This window comes from Pleurodeles waltl, chromosome 1_2, assembly GCF_031143425.1.
Source record: "Pleurodeles waltl isolate 20211129_DDA chromosome 1_2, aPleWal1.hap1.20221129, whole genome shotgun sequence".
Taxonomy (NCBI): domain Eukaryota; kingdom Metazoa; phylum Chordata; class Amphibia; order Caudata; family Salamandridae; genus Pleurodeles; species Pleurodeles waltl.
In genome coordinates this window covers 371807699-371825623 of record NC_090437.1, presented here as the reverse complement: position 1 = coordinate 371825623, position 17925 = coordinate 371807699, and positions in this window count along the sequence as shown.

The window sequence follows — 17925 nt, the reverse complement described above, 5'->3', positions numbered from 1 at the left end:
TCCAAGCTAGAAGTTTTCCAAATTTGTGTTGACTAAATTCGTTTTGCATGAAACCCCACATGCCAATGCTAATTAGAGGTTAGTTGAGGTATTCATTTGATGCACCATGTTAATTTGAAATCTTGTTATGCTGAACAATGTATGAAATTAGTCAAATACAGTTACTCATATTAGTGATTTGCATTGCCATAACTGAATGTATCATTATCCAGATTTTGCGTAGATTGCGTTTCTTCCACCGCTATGGACAGCTAGTAATGTTCATATACATATATCATTTGGTTTTGAGACTTATATATATCGTGCTAGCTTTGTTAATATAGGGAAATAAATTCATTAACTTTTAATAAACTGGTGTGGTTGTTCATGACTGAAAGGTCATGGTGCGCCGAAATATCAACAGTTATTGTTATTGATCTAAGTGACCCGACTATTCTAGGATGAGGAGAGTCCGACTCGGCTAAAAGGTTCACCGACCTCCGACGTGTCCAGGTACAGGTAATTTATAAGGGATGGACGCGTTATCAAACTGCACATAGTCGAGCAGGCTTTTAGGCTTCTGAAAGCCAGATGTAGGTGTCTGGAACAGACAGGTGGATCCCTCCTCTACTCACCCGGAGAAAAGTGAGTCACACTGTGGCATGCTGTATGCTCCACAGCATTGCCCTGAGGAGGAAAATCTGTACATTTCAGAGGAGGGGCAGCCTACAGTGCCACCAGATAAGACTAATGAAATGCCATGTGAGGATGACAGTGGTAAAGAGGAAGGAGCTGACTTGCAGGAAGATCTTATCAACAGCTACTTTTCTTGAGTGTAAGTATGTTATGTGATGTAATGACTGTAACTGCAAAAAGAACTGTAGTTGTTAGAATGTGTGGCGTTAAGTGTCTTTCTGACAACTGTAGAGCAAATACTCTGCAATATGTATCTAAAGTGGGCTTGAAGGATTATCCTTTGACATATCCTCACCTCTATGTAGCTACTTTGTATGTGCCAGTCTCAATGCAATGTAATTTTCTTTCTTGATGCTTGCCATATGATTTGTGTATCAGGGGTTTTGTTCAAGGGTATATTCCTTGTTTTGTCTTTGTACAAGTACCTTCGCCATGATATCCTCATGTGGGTATTTCAGAGTTGTGACATTGGTAGGTATCTGATGCAGTTCTGACTTAGGAAGAGGGCATGAATTGTTCCAGGTAATGTACCTCACAGATTTGGAGTGTATGAGACCTCTGCCAAGGCAACTTGAACAGTGTCTGGGTAGAAGGCCAGAAGTATACATTGTAACTGTTTAGTGTGCTGTGGTGGGCCGATTGCCTCATGTGTGTGATCATGTGGCCATGAAATATGTTGTCATCAAGTCAAAGCAAGGCATTCACCTGAACACTTTTCTTGTATGCCTCTATGCATTTGTTGATGTGTTTCATTATTGCAGGCCACAGTGCAGTGCCAGTGCCACAATACTGATATATGTTTATATCATACCACAAGATGCATGATTTTTGGATTATGATGGACCTGTGATCAAGGACTGTTGTACAGCCCTCTGTCTGTGCCTTGGCTTATGTGATGTTGGATTACTTTGGTTTGATATGTGAAAAGGCTCAAGCTCGTGAAACCATTCACTTTTCTGTTTGCCTATTCTATAGGACAATATATGACAAGGCCTTTCCTTCTGTCATCTGGGGGGCTGTACCTTGGTATGTGTACCTTGACACAATATCAGTCAGCCATTCTTGGCTATGGCAGACCAGACATATGAACAGCCTATGAGCTGCACAGTGGAATAAAAAGTTTGGTGTGACCAGACACTTGTAGCAATTTGTTTGTGTGTATTGGTAGTGATCCTTAGCAGGACACTGTACCTGTAACATATCCCTCCTTGCATTAGTATTGTGTGTCTTCCTCATTTGCTTCATGTGGACTTACATCCCTACATAACAAAATGTGGAGCAGAAGCAAGCAGTCAATGGCTTTGTGATAGGTGGATTTATTGAACATGTGTGCATAAAATACACACAAATTATTTCAAAGATTACGTGTGACAGTTTTGATAAAAGCAATCAAAACTTAAAATGACCAAAGCAAAATGATCAATTATAATCTAGAGCGTGTACACCCAACAGCACTTCAAATGCACCTAGTAGTCCAGAAACTGTGAAACAAAATAAATTCAGATAAACAATTGTCCCTCATATTAGCAAGAACAAATGAGGGCCATTTTGCTCAACATAGGTATGTGACTCTTGAGAGTTTGAACCATAACTGTTGATCGCCGGGAAGATGGTTTTGTTTTTGATAAATGCTATTGTAATGTTTGTCAAGGATATTTTGGGGGAGGACTGTAAGAAAATGGGTCTTCAGTTTAGTGGCCTGCACAAGTAACAGGACCGTATTTTCTTACTCTACTGGGAACCAAATATCCCATTGTAGCACTTGGCTCTCATAGGGTAGCAAATCAAAGCAGTCCAAGGCATACCCAAGGAAGGTGGTGTGGGATAGTAGTCACAATTTGCAACTACTCAATAAAAACATTTAATAAATGATTTTCCAGTCTGTGCTTTTACTTTAAAAAAAGAAAAAAGTATGTTTATTAAATGCACAGCACTCAATGCTATGCAGAAATTTACAAATATACATAGGCTGATGGAAATACTTATTGATGACATTACCCCTGCTTAAGGGAAATCTAGTTCAACATATCACAAGTCAAAACATTCACTGGTATTAAAATAAAACAAATTGAATGTAACTTTGAATGAACACACCTAATATTTACAGTAAATCATGTATATTTTGAACATGTGTTTTTTAGCGTCATTACTCCATTAAAGCATTCACAAGAGCAAATTTCTATGCATTAACGTTTAGCATGAAATACACAACTAAAATATAGCCCCTAAAAGGAATCACATTATAATCACAATATGTGCACTTACAGACTTTCCTCCCTATAGGATGTTGTGCAGGATGATAACTCATGTTGAACACCTTCAGGCCTCAGATTCTGCAGCCATGGACTTTACTCCTAGAGGATGCAGCACTTCCAGCTGAAAAGCACATGCTTCAGTCTAGGGAGTGCTTGAAAATGTCTAGAAAATCCTGGGGGGTTATCTTTTTACTGTCTCACCCAAGTTAGGGTGGGGACTCTGGCAATCCTTTTGAGGTGAGGCTAAGTGCACTTCTAGAGTTTGTTGATGGTGATGCTTAGCCGGGGAGAGTCATGCCTTGGCATCACGTCATCAAGTCATCACTTGATTTTATTTTTGTTGCCTTTTCTTGGTTATTCAGCCTCACGCTACACGTTTTACTTTGTGGTGCCTGGTCCCAGCCGGCATCCTGCATGCAAGCTCCCATGCTGACGGTCTGCCCAGAGAGCCCACCCCTTGTTGTCCCTGCTGGCTCCCCACACATACAGCACATCAGCATGCTGCCTTGGCCACAGGCAGCACTATTCTGGCCTACCCACTTCTGCAAACAGGCATGTTGCTTGTGGCTGGCCTCCCGCTTCCCACAGTCATGGGCACGGTGAGTGGGGCGGACTGGCCACATGGGGAAGTGCAGCTGAACTTTCCTTCTCTCTTTATGCCATCAGGGCCAAGCAAGGGGTCCTAGGCCTGTTCCCTCCTTTGAGGGGGACTACAATGACGCTGCCTTGCCAAGATTACTTCTTGAAGCCCAGGTTTGGGATCCTAAGACTGTTCTCTCCATTGCGGGGGAGTTTGATGGTGCTTCCTCACAAGGATTACTTCTCAGGGCTCAGGAATGGCCCTACAGTCTCAAAATGGGGAGTGCAAGATTTTTGAAGGTGTGATGCAGTTTGCAAAGACCAATTCTGCATTTCAGGCTTCTAAAATGGCAGCTGCCTGACATACTCCACTGGAAATTAGGAATCTCCCATGAGCGCTGGCGGAAGTCGTCATGGTGGTAGACAGTTGCAACCATGGGAGACACATCCAGTGGTTGTTGCCAGTGGTGGTCGCGGGGCAATGGCCGTGTCTGCCAGTGGTGACAACCATGTATGTGGCAGATGTGACTGCCATGTTCTGCAGTATCACTCACTTGACTATTCACTACCACTGCTGCCATCAAGACCTCCACTACCTGCGCTGCTATGTACCGCTTCAAAGAGCAATCATGCCACGTCCAGCAATTTATAAGGCCCTTGCCTTCTCTCTGGAGGAGCTGCAGAGGCTGGTCACTGAGGTCCTAATCCTGGATGGATTGTGCACCAGAGGAGCTAGTAAGTACTCCATGTGCACAGTTTTCTCAGTACTTCACCATCCTTTCCCTCCTCTCTGTACTTCACCATCTTTCCCCTCATTACAGACATACATGTCTGGTGTTGTAGTCTGTGTGGCATCAATGGGAGGGGAAATGTGCAGGTATTCGTGGCCAGTGCCATATGTGAAGTTCATTCACATTGTGTTGTGTGGCATTTTGAGTTCCCAGATCCACCTTGTGTTGGCTGTACATACCTAGGAGAGAAGACTTTACAGCCACCCACTGACATGTCTTTCCTCAGGAATTGTTGTTTATGCCAGACAACATGTATGTGCATGCCTGCATGAGCTGAGTATGCATGTTGTATGAGTCAGTTGTGCCACAGAGATTTCTTGACACATCTGCCCTTGCTAAACTGTGGTAACATCATGACTCAATCTGTCCTTCAGCTTCCCACACATACCACATACCACATGCCAATTTGCTGTTGGCTACATGATGTACTGTCAAGCATGAAAATGATGGGGATGTAGTGTCATGTAGGTTCTGTTTGCTTAGCCTGCAGAGACCAGGGCCTGTCACAGGTTTCTCTAGTATGGGTTCTAGTTTAAGCTGGGTGGAGTCAGTGAGACTATACAACTGTGGCACTGTTTCCACTTCCTATACCCCAGCATATCCTGTCATGTGGGCACTATGTGGCTCTGGTGTAATATCCTGTTAAGAATGCATCATTTCTTTGATTAGATTGGGAATGGGAGATAGGAAATTGGCTGATCTGGTCCAAATGTGCATGTAGCATCATTAACAATGTGTGTCTTTGACACATGGCAGGTCCCTTACTCCCACAGCCTTGTTGTCACCTTCACACAGGCCATATTTGTCTTGTGCAGGCGTATTGCATACATTACATTCCCATAGTGCACACAATTTGTTGCTTCCTGGGAGGCCATAATATATGACTCAGTAGCTTGGCCACATAGCAGAAACTAGACAATGCAATTGTTTGTTGGATGCCATGTCTCTAGAATGGACCCATATGTCCAAAAGCATGTTCTGTGGTCCAGGAACATAAAACAACACCCCATCCCCTGAAGTGGCATGAGTTTGCATTTGTTAGGCCACATGTCCACTCACGGACAGGGTGGACACTTTCTTTGCACACCATGCCAGTCCCTTAACCTTTTACCAATGTATAATGTACTCCAGTCTATCCTGTAGGGACTGTATGCAGCGAGTCATTCTCACATTGTGGGAATGCAGTGGTTCATTCATGCCTAGGGAGTTTACTACTCAGAAGTGACAATCTCAGTCAGGTTGCTAGAGCATGGCCTACATGATGTCAGTAAGCTTCCTTAGCCATTGTAGGGCCTGAGCAGCATGGTGGGTTGGTTTGCAGATTGGAAAATGTATGTTTGTAGTCATAGCCATTTACTTATTGGCTGGTATGTGTCACACTTAGGGAGTATTGGCAAATAGGAAAGTTCTAGCATGATGTTACTGACATTTATGTGACTCACCCAATTGTGATGAGACTTGTAAAGATGATCTCTTGATTTGTCTTTTTCATCCACGCAGGTCAGCTTCAAAAGAAGGAAATGTGGAGAGTGATCACAAAGAATGTTGAAACCTTGGGGGGTCCACAGCCGGCAGAGCGCCCACTGCAGAAAAAGATGGGAGGACCTGAGAATCTGGGCCCGAAGACTGCGGAGGCCCAGCTGGGGCTGTTCTCTCAGCATGGGCGGGGTGCTCATTGGACAATGACCCCACTATTTGCCCACAATCCGGTGATGGCCTAGCCGGAGCTTGATGGGCTTTTGAAGGCAGCACAGCAGCCATAAGGGGGTGAGTACAGGGCATATGCCTGCCTATTCCATTGCCAAGTGATTGAGTCAGGCTCTGACTGCTCCCCCTGACAATTAGGGATGAGTCACGTGTCACACAGTAGATGAGTGATTGTTTGTGTAGCCATGTCATGTTTTGTATGCTGATATGCCTTGACTATTGTACCAGGGACCAAGAACACAACTGGGTGGAATCCACAAACCATTTGCTCTGCAGGCATGACATATGACAGTGTGTACATTGATCAATCAAGTATTGTGTGTTTTTGTAGTGGGTGTACTTTCTATGCAACAGACCACTGCTCCTTAGTGTTCCAGGCCAAAGGTAAGTAGGTGATAGATCACTGACCTCTTCCATGTGTCTGGGTAAATGTGTATGTAGGCATCTACCCCCCAGAGACTAAGGCCCATATTTATACTTTTTTAGCGCCGCATTTGCTCCGCTTTTTGACGCAAAAGCAGCGCAAACTTATAAAATACAATTGTATTTTGTACATTTGCACCGCTTTTGCGTCAAAAAGCGGCCCAAATGTGGCGCTAAAAAATTATAAATATGGGCCCAACTGTCATCAGCGTATGATGGATTCTGGTGCCTCAGTGCAGTCCGTAATGTGAAGATGTCCAACATATATGTGACAGGGCTTACATTGTTCTTCAGATGCAGCTTTAGATCGCTACTTTCACTTGGTAAGTGGGGTAGGTTCACTGACAAGATTTATGTGCCAGCACTGTTGTCAATATTCCTAGTGTGTACATGTCAGCATGTGTCCTTTTGGCTCTATTAAACATCTGTGAGCTGCGGTTTCATGCATGGTCTACCTATTTTGATGGGATGATGTCTGTATTCCCTCAGACATATGCACATATCTGTCTAGAATAGGACATTTAAAATGAGGCTACATTTCATGTAGTGCCACATACAGGCGAGTGTCACTATTATATATTGGCTGACACATACCCTCATGCTTCATAGCATGCCATTTGGCATGTACAACTGCAGTACCAATAAGGGACATGACGGGTAGGCCTAGAGTTTAGAGTGGCAACGTATATATGTATGTCCTTGATGTGGCATAAGGTGGAAAGATGCACTGCGCATGTGTAATTGTAAGGTTTGTGTCCTGACTGTTGACATGCATCATGGAATGACTTGCAGTTATATAGATATCACATGTATTTGGTACAGTTATTCATCCACAGACAGACATCTGGGTTTGCATGACTAAAATGTGGGACTAGGGATGTAGCTTCCAGTTAGACAACATGTTGAACATCTTCAACAAGTACTTGCAAATTTCGGGGCCTCCCAGCATTCAAGGGACTAATGGCTTCTGCTGATACACTCAGAGTATGTCATAGTAAGTGGTGATTACCCTGAAGCTTGCTAGTTTATTGTGTTGTGAATTCTGGGGACATCTCTCTCTGATGTATTACACATGATGTCCACAATGTTCATTTCCATGCCACATGTGTGGCCTATCTGAGCAACATTAATACTTACCTCCATGACTCTACTGAAACAGATGTCGCTTTGCAAAGTGACAAATAGATGTGTGCATGACCTTGTGTGGGATCTGTGGAAATGCATTTTGCATTGGCCTCCTATTGTACGCCATCGGGTGAATGTGGTCTGCTCCATGGGGCAAAGCTTTGAGGCTGAGGGTGTCTCCTAATAGTTGTATGGTCATTTTGATTACACAACTCCTGCCATGCATTTGTAGTTGTAAAGAAAACAACAGTCACCCACAGACACAACAGTCACAACTTCCCTAGACAACCCCACCCCCCAGCATCAAACACACAACATCTAGCATACACACAGGCACCACACCAACAATCACTGACACACCCTTCACACCCATCATACCCACAGACACCACCACAAGCACCACATCCGCAGACACCACAACTACAAACACACAGACATCTGCCACATCCAGCACACCTACAGTCAACAAACACACACACATCCACCACTCTATTTGCAACGCCTCCACCTCCCAGACCCCCAAGACACACAAATGCACTCACTCACCCATCCAACAGACACCCACCAAATGCAAGCATACCTCCCAGAAGTGTGCACCCACGACATTCACACCAACACAGCAGACAACCACTACCTTGACCTCCAAATCCTAACGCCCTTCTGATGATCATCTCCATGTACCTAAAATATATTTATGTGTGATCTTGCCCTTTCTCCTGTTCCCTCCTGTTCCCTCCACCCCTGTCCTAAACCCAAGAGGCCCCATCCACCTCTCAGCCCTTCTCTTCCACCTTCAAGGCTTCCCCTTCAAGCACCCATACCTCCCCCAAGCAGAAGCCCACTCCTCCTAAAACCCCCCCTTCCAAATCCGGCCCCCTTCAGGGATGATTCCTGAGTTGTCTGCCTGCTCCTTGATGCCCCCTCCTGTCGAAGATCCATGGCAGTTAGAAGTCAAGTTTGGCATAATTGGGCAATGACCTTTATTCTAATTCTATTGGTTATAATAAACCCAAAGTGTTGTTTTTTACACCTTTGTCCTGCAATTCCTTTTCTACAGTTATGTTGCTCCTGAGTGACTTGTGTTGAGTGCCTACTGTTGTGTGCATTTCAGCCTGCTTGCTGTTCATTTTGCTGTTGTTTGCAGTTTGCGACTTTCTGGGCAGTGCTGTTGTCCTCCAAGACAAGGGTATATGTTGAGTGTATGGATATGTGTATGTTCATGCAATGGTGGTGTCATGGCATTGTATGCTGCTTGTTGTGGTAAGTATTTCATCTTCTGTTGTCAAATGAGAGCATGTATGGGGTTAGGTTTGTCCTCCTGATATGGTTTATGTGTTTACCTGATATGTGTCAGCTTTAGTTTTTTTTGTGCAGACATGGAGGCCCTCATTAGGAGTTTGGCAGGTGAAAAAGGCTGCCCGCCAAACTCCCACAGGTCAGGAGACCACCAGTGCGGTCTCCTTCCCACTGGCCATATTATGTGTTTCCCACTGGGCAAGCGGGCATAAACACAGTTTCCACCCACTGGCCCAGCGGGAAACGCACAACAACATTGATGATGGCTCATAATAGAGCTGGCGGCAATGCTGTTGTGCATCGGGTGCACCAGGCTGGCCAGGGAGGCCCCCCCACTGCCCATGCCAAGTACATGGGCAGTGCAGGGGACCCCCCTGGGGCCCCCATCTCCGACAGCATTTACATGGCGGTGAAACTGCCATGTAAATGCTGGCAGAGAGATGGGTCGTAATCACCAACGCAGCGCTGCCCTGGCCGATAGGGATAGCTGGCAATGCCAGGCCATCTGGCGGCCAAAAAGTGGCAGTGCCTGCGGGCCGACCGCAGCGCTTTCGCCACGGTCGTAATGTTGTGGTCAGACCGCTGCTTTGGCAGCTGTACCACATGATCGTGCACGGTCTTAATGAGGAGAGGAGTGAGTTCATTTGTTCTAGCTTTGCTTGGATTTGCCTGTGCTTCTGTTCAATTAGCTGTGTGTACCTTGCAGCAAGTTCCTGTAGATGTGTGTCCCATGCAGTAGGAGCTGTATGTGCTTCACTGACTTGTACTTCCATATTGTGCAGATGGGCATGTCATTTGGATCTAGTACTGTTTGTCCCTGTGACACATGTAGGGCCATTTCCTGTGCAGATGTGGTTTCAAGGGCATGTGCAATGGGATATGTGTCCCAGTGAAGCCTCCTTGTCTGGGTGCTCCTGATGCCCCATCCCGATTGTCCAGGTATTGTTAGCACAGTGCTCCTGTCTATTTGTCTTTCTGTCTATTGTGCATGCCATTGTCCTTCCATTGTACTGTGGTGTAGGTGATGTGCATGCCCATTGCAGGGCTGTTTAATGGTAGTGGTGTTTTTATTCCATGCCACATCCATACGTATGTGTATTGTATGTGATGACAGTCCATGGCCTGTGGGGAATGTGAGTTGTATTTGTACATGTGATGTTGGTGATGTGGGAGACAATGTTTTGTAGCCTTCACTATCCCAGTGCTTGAGATGTGTGGCCGTCTGTTTTTGTGTAGTGTTGCAGTACAGTGTGAAAGACCTGCCCAAAGGGGGCATATTGTGGCTGTGAATGTGTCCAACTTTATGTACATTTCTGGCCCAGGACACAATGAGATGTGTACTTGGATCCTATAGCATGACCCCTATATGATGTGAACAACAAACTGGTGTTATGGTTAATGACACAGGTAGGTGTGTGCACTTAGAGTTGGTTGCACCCACGGCGGTGTTGATATCGAGTTCCATCAATGATTAAGAAGAGTGGCAGAACTTGCATGATGGGTTCCATGGTGGCAGCAGACATGTAAGGTTGCCTGCAGGTGAGTGTCTCCCCATATAGTCCCACCGCAAAGCCGATGGCGGTTAGACCGCCACTACCGTTAATGTTGGTCAATGGACCGCCAAACTCATAATGGAGCCCTAAGTCAATAATGAACAATTGTTTAGATCACCACTGCTCCCTCTTAGTGACCCAGAATCATTGACACCACCTCATTTTTATATTGTGTGGGATTCTGCTGGGGTACAATAACCTTTCACATTCAGTGCTAGTGCATTGGACTAAGTTGCAAAAACGAACCTTGTAGAGCTGAGACTAAGGTGATCATCGTGAACATGGTGGTAAACACCGCTCCGCCAGAGGTGGCGGTAACTACCGCCAACATGTTGGCGTTCCGGATCTGCAAATAATTAAGCCAATGAGAAACAAGTAGTGGTCCATCCACACACCGCCATCTTTGTAGTCCCGACGAGGACGGAGGAGGCCATCCACAGGCCAGTGGAAAGGTTGTACCTGCCCACCAAATAATGAAACACAAGACCGCCAGCAGTTCCGGGGTGGGAACCACCGCCAGGCAAAGCGTGGCGGAAACAAACAATATAAAAGGACACACTCACCGGAGGCACCCAGAGCACGCCGACGCAGACATGGAGAGAGAGTTGGAAATAATGCCAGTGCTGCTCCTTGCCATATACCTCCAGGACCGTGACAGCTGACGAAGACGACGACGGTAAGTACCGCAACCTAGTACTCATGGGAAGAAAGGGCACAGCTACACACGCAACGCACTCCAAACCCCTCCCACATCACAAGCCAAACATACCATAACAAAATGTACTTACCAGACACAAGCCAACAAAGACCTGCACAAAAGAACACACATGGTCACACCACACCCCTACAGTGAAACGTGAAAAATGTCACTATATTGTGCCAACAGCACTACTGGGCACTGATATTTATTTGTCAATTCAAAACTTATGTCCAAAAAAAGGACATTGGCCAGTCCATCGGTAAGTCCCTGAAGGGCCACTATTGCCCAAACTTGACTCCCACGTGTGCAAAGGGTACTCCACTGGAAAGGGGCATCAATGGGGCAGCCAGGCACCTCAGGGGACAGGGGCAAGGGGTGGTGAGGTGGGACTTACATCTAAAAGGGGGGGGCTTGGGCTTGGGCTTAGGTTTGGGAGGTGGAGGGGGTTTGGTCTTGCACTTGGAAGAAGAGGGAGTGGGCTTGGACCGGGGGTGGCAGAGGGACCTGGGGGAACACAGGGCTCCTTCCTCCCTGGGGAAGGGGCACGGAAATGGGAAGGGTGGACTGGGGCGGACTTGGACGTGGAAGGAGTGGACTGGGCAAGGAGAAGGGTACGTTTAGGGACAAGACGGGGTGGGCCAGTGGGTTCGAACAGGTCAATACAAGAGAGGAAAAGCTTCTTAGGGGCAGTTGGAGGGGATTTGGAGGCAGGTCTGGGAGTGGAGGTTGAGGGAGTGCTTGTATCAGTTGTAGATGTGCGGTGGATGTGTGTGGTGTGGATGTCTGCGGATGTTTGAGAGTTTTGGGAAGAGAGGGGTGGACACAGTGGGACAAGACAGGCTGCCAGTGTACATGGATGTTGTCTGGGTGTCTGCAGGTCTGGTGAGTGTGCTGCAAGTGTCTATCAATGTAGTTGTGGTGAGTGCAGGTGTGGTGTCTGGGGTGTATGTCTGGATGTCAGATGTTGTGGTGACTGCATAAATGGGGGCAGCAGCAGTGTCTTAGTGTGCAGTGAGTGTGGGTGTGCATGGTGAGGTGACAGGGTGGTGCAGGAGGTTATCACACTTGGGGAAGTGGATGTTGTTGTGTGTGCTTTCGTATGTTGGGTGTGTGCCTGCCTGTGGTGGGAAGTGTGGTGCTTGTGTTTCTCTGTGTGCTTCTTGTGTGTTGATCTGTGTGCATGGCTGTCTGTACATGTGCTTGGGATGGGTGGAGGGAGTGTGGTGCTGGAAGGGGTAGAGATGGTGGGACGAAAAGACCAGGGACACTGGCTGCCATCAAAGAGGAGGCCAGAGCCTGAAAAGATCTCTGCAGGCCAGACATGGCACCATGAATGCGTTCCAGGTATGCATTGCATTGCTGCATCTGGGATGCTAGCCCCTGGATGGCATTCACAATGGTTGTCTGCCCTACAGAAATGGTTCTCAGGGGGTCAATAGCCTCCTCTGTGAGGGTATCAGGGCTGACTGGGACAGGGGATGAGGTGCCTGGGGCGAAGGAGACGCCCACCTTCCTGGGTAAGTGGGCATGGGCAACTGGGTGGGGAGCAACTGGGAAGGCAGTGATAGCATGGGGGTGGCAGAAGATGGCATAGAATGGGTGTGCCCAGTAGGATCCGCCACCACCAGGGAGTGCCCTTTGGAGGATGTATCAGAGTCATTACCTCCAGTGGTAGTTGCTTCCCCCGTGGTACTCCCCTCGCCTTCCAACCCACCGGTCTCCTTGGCGTTACTGGATTCTGCCTCCTTGGAACCGTGGGCTGCTGCACCCCCACTCGCTGGTGCCACTGCTCCCTTGCCAGAAGATGCTGATGTACACAAAGGACACAAGAGCACAGAGGTGGAGAGACACAACAAGGGAGAACTTTGTCAAAAACTGAATATAGATCTCTGGCCCACTTACACTTCCATCCAGCTCACACATCTACCCGCAGCACCTACAACATACGTCATGACTGTGCCCCTGATTAGTGGCCATTACCCCAGAATACACCACATAACCCACATAAAAAATGGACCTGATACACTGTGAGGAGTACACCCATGATAGACCATGCCCAGCCAATGCGCTTACAAGTCCATGAGGCCACAAAGCATAGTAGGTCAAAGACAGGCATAAAGTCGAAACTTGATAAAAGAAGTAGCTGGTTCGGAGATAATTAGTGCATTCTGATGCAAGGTTTTTTAGATAGGTGAGTCTTCCCATATTCATAAACTGGAGCAGCTCTGGAGTGTTCCCAATGGATATAGGAATAGATAGGAATGTCTGCATTCTGATGGCTGCTGGTGTACCAAGAACCACCAGAGATGTTGAGCTTGTCAACAAGAAAAGCAGGAGTGATTATTTTGTAAATGATTGAGCTGGTTTTGAAGATGGTGCAGGGTGGCAAGCAGTCCAATATAGTTGCATCATGATTGTATGATGTAATCATAATTCTTCAGGCACTCACTGACACAGATGTATACAGAAAATAGCAGAGCACTCTTATCTTTTCCCTTACATGGTCAATACATTAAGGTCCAGGAACATACATTAATGTAACCAATAATAATACCTGGTATGGGCAAAGCAAATAATTAATTAATCAATCCAAAGATTGCGATAGAAAATGATCCTTTACTCAACAACCATATAAATCATAAACATATTTACATGGTATTTATAATAATACAAACAAGATTACAGATGCATTGATGATCTTGGCCAAATGAAGAATTCAGCTGACATGTGTTTTGTCCCTGCCTGGGGACTCCTTCAAGACTCCATATGAACAAAGTAGTGCAGAAAATGAGTTGATATGAATACCAGGATTCAGCCATGAATCCATTCAGAGCATCAGTCAATTACTAAACCAGAACAGCTTTATAATCCAGTATCTGTTAGTCCCGTCAAGACCTCCGACATACTGATCTCCATAGAATTTCAATAGTCTATATAGGAGCTGATTTCAATATCACAAATTCACGGTGTTCAATCGTCAGGATTGTTAGGCTGCCAAGAGCTAAAACTATTACAGCAATTGCAATATGGTCTGTGGAGGGTAACAAACCTTAGTAAGTCCTTGAAAAGTATCATTGCTAATGGCATGCCGTCCGGCCATACAAACATACTGAAGTCTTAATGCTTGGGAAAGGCTGTGGCGTACAGTATGTCCTTAAGTAGTGCCAGTACAGAAGCTGCTATGCCATGGAGAAGGGTGTTACCACCATCCAGATGTCAGAGTTTGAGGCGTTGAACAGCAGTTCCAAAGTTACGTTTTGAGAAAAATGTTTAACTTTCTTCAGAAGAAAGAGTTGGTACCAGGCTGGCTTTGTTTTTGGCAATATTTTGTTTGAGGGTAAGGTTCATGTTCAGGGTGATCCAAGTGGTTTGGTTTTTGGTGAACCTTGAGATTTACAGCCCTCAAGATTCTTGTCACTGAGCCTGGCTTCTAATGTTTCTTGTTAATTATTCTTGGCAAGTAAGATAAACTCTGTCTCGTGGGGTTAAGCTTTAGGTAGGCGTTGGACATCCAACTTGGATAAAGATCAGGCAGAGTAGGCGTTGAATGTCAGAAGCATCATGTTGCCACTGAGTATCAAAACAGATGATCCAGCCAGATTAGTGCCCTAGGGTTCCATGGAGAATGAATTAGATGACAAGTAGGATGGAGCCATGATGGGCTACTCCACAGTGCATGGTGAGTTTCTGGAGAAATGAATTTCCTGGCGGGGCTGAGGGTTGATCCAGAAAGGATCACACAAAACACAAGAGTTCTTAGGGATCTTATGGTAATGGATGAACAGGTGGCATTTGTCGAGGTAGGCAGTGGATTAATGCAGAGTTGTGTCAGAAAAGCACTTGTATGCTTCCAAGGTGTGGCATAATGCTTGGTTGTAGAATGTGTCAAAGACCACAGAAAGGGCAAGCAGAGTGAGAATGCATCTTAGGAGTTGCACTTCCTCCCAAAATCAATAAATTCACAGTTACTATAATAATCATAGCCCAAATAATAATTTATGTAATGACAGTTTCCTAACAATGCATATAGACACTACTGTGCAGTATAGCAAAATTCTTCAGAAATTGTTTTTTTTAAGCATCTTTCTTAAAGAAAACCTATTTCCTGTTTCAATTCAACTTAAAGAAAGTTCTACAAAAAAAGACACTATCAGTAAAAGCCCCCTCACCTCGAGGCCTAATACATTTTAAGAGAACCATCTTAAGAGCTAAGGCCAGTTTTAAAATGTTGGCAAAGGGGAAGACAAGGCATGGCATGCAATGTAGGAGAAAGCTGGACACTGTTAGGAAAATTGGTAACTGCAGACACTGCTGAAATCTGCAGAGCTTTTTTTGTTAAGATTGGATTTGGAAGTACCCGTGCACAACATATCTACCAAGGCCCAAGTAATCACCCTGGCTAACTTCTATCCTTATCTTCCATGAATGTATGTTTGTGGTTTTTGTATAGCACAAAACTAGTCAGAAAGGCAACTGACCACCCACAGTGTCAAAGGCATGCACACAGACAAACAATGTTAGATGAGGTAGCTGCATAATGGATTGTTATTGGATTTTGATACAGGATTCTTTTAAGAGATGTGTCTTGAACCCATTTCTATATTGCAGCAGCATTATGGCAGTGAGTGTGAATATGGGGTGTTGTTCCAGAACGAATCTTTGTTTTTGCCAACGTGTTCATTGGGGGTGAGATTGGCGTCAAAGTGAATCTATGTGAATTAGCAGTCAAGGAAAGTTGCTTTCAAAGTAGTTAAGGCAGGATCTTCTTAATAACTTCAAGCAGTAATTTGAGATGCTTATGGAATTTTGGCATTGATCTGATGGTACATGGACATCCGAGAATCCAAGATTAACCCCAGGAACTTTCACCTTATTTTTTAATATAATTTTCACAGACATGAATGAACTGTAGGATGTTCATCTTTCTTTTAAACTGCCATCTGCAGAGCAGGAAAAACGCAGCCATGTCTTCCATGAGACTAACTCACTTCTTATCCATTTACAGATGGATTTTGGCAAATACTCCTTGATTCTTCTTTTGATAAGATCCTGTGACCAGTGTCAAGCTTCTTGGGTGTTATTTACATAACAATGAAAATCCTAATAATAACAGGAACTTGTGGAGTGAGAACTGTAAAGTAGACAGTCTGGATCCCTTTGCTTACCAATGATATATTGGGCTCTACATTGGTGCACAATTCCTTTCACTCTCCTATCACACAGCAATTACTTTGGTATGCAACACCTCCAACACCTTTCTCACTCTATAAAAAAGAGACTTGTTTTTTGATAGTGTCAAACACTGACAACAGATCTAATATAATTAGAAAGTGCGTATTGGCACATATGTTCAGAAGAGTCAACTACATTTACCCTAATTACTACAAAGGATCGTTTAGCCTTCAGTAATACTTGCTGTTCCGTATCATACTTTATTTGCATTATTGAATCTTTCTTCATGATTTTCAATAGTACAGGTGGCACATTAGATATAGAGCAATATTTTTGGGATCAATACATTCACATAAGTGCTGGAAGTAGGTGCATGTGGCATGCTGCTGCGCCTCTACACTCTCCGTGCTGGAGTTCAGAAGGTGAATGAACAATAAAGGTGCCTTTAAGTTTTGTTTTGATCTTGTCACATTTATACTATGCATTTAAAGACAGTGTTCAAATGTCAGGCTATGTCTTCTGATACACTGTAGCTTATTCTTTCACCATGAAGATTGGGTTTTACTTTTCTTTCCCTGATTACAAATTGAGAGCCTTTTGTAAACACAACTATAAGACAATTTTCTGTGGGTACAAGGAGTGTGAAAGGGAGGCTGAGGGATGTCACTTTTTTTTAAACATACAACATATTGTAAATACCTGTAAATAAACTTTAAAAGAATTCGAAAATGTATCACTTGAAGCAAATATAAAGCATATTTTTTGTAATTCTGAAGTGTGGTGTGGGGGAAACAAACACTTTAAAAGAATTAAAACAAATCAAGACACATCACTTGGTGATGTGGAAATGAGTATTTGAATAAACTTGATTTCCACACATTATCTTTAGGGTGCTATATAGTTGCATCAGTAAAACTAAGGCCCATATTTATACTTTTTTAGCGCCGCATTTGCGCCACATATTGACGCAAAAGCGGCGCAAACTTCCAAAATACAATTGTATTTTATAAGTTTACACCGCTTTTGCGTCACAAAATTACGCAAATGTGACGCTAAAAAAGTATATATATGGGCCTAAATGTCAGTATGAATATTTTAGTAACATCTTTGCATTAGTGTACTCCAAACGAGTCACTAGCTACATACCACTCTTTAACTACTTTCGTACTGAATGCCCGTGGTCATTTGCTATTCTTGTCCTTTGTGAAAACTCTTGGGTATTCCACATTCACTGTGAGGTTAGTGATGTAAATAGTTGCAGCACCACTGTAGATCTACGGAAGGCTTTTCAATGAAGGAGCCACCCATACTTTTTCTGTTTGTACGAACGTGCCTTGGATCGAAATAAACACTTCACTATTTCAGCTACTACTAGGAGCTGCTCATTACCACCCCTCCCCCCGAATAACTTGACCTTGAAAAGTGTAGGTTTAATATTTGATTACTGTCGCTCAATTTGTCCTTAAAACGATGCTGTCATCATTGTTGCCGCAGTATCTAAACTGGAAGTCTTCTGTTAAATGTTGCCTTTGAACAAATAAAGTCAAGTTTGTTCTGATCCCATATGACCGCAATAAAAACGTAATAAAACGTTATGCAATAAAAGAACATTTCGTTTTGCTGCTTCCTCTTTTCTTTCTGCTCCACTT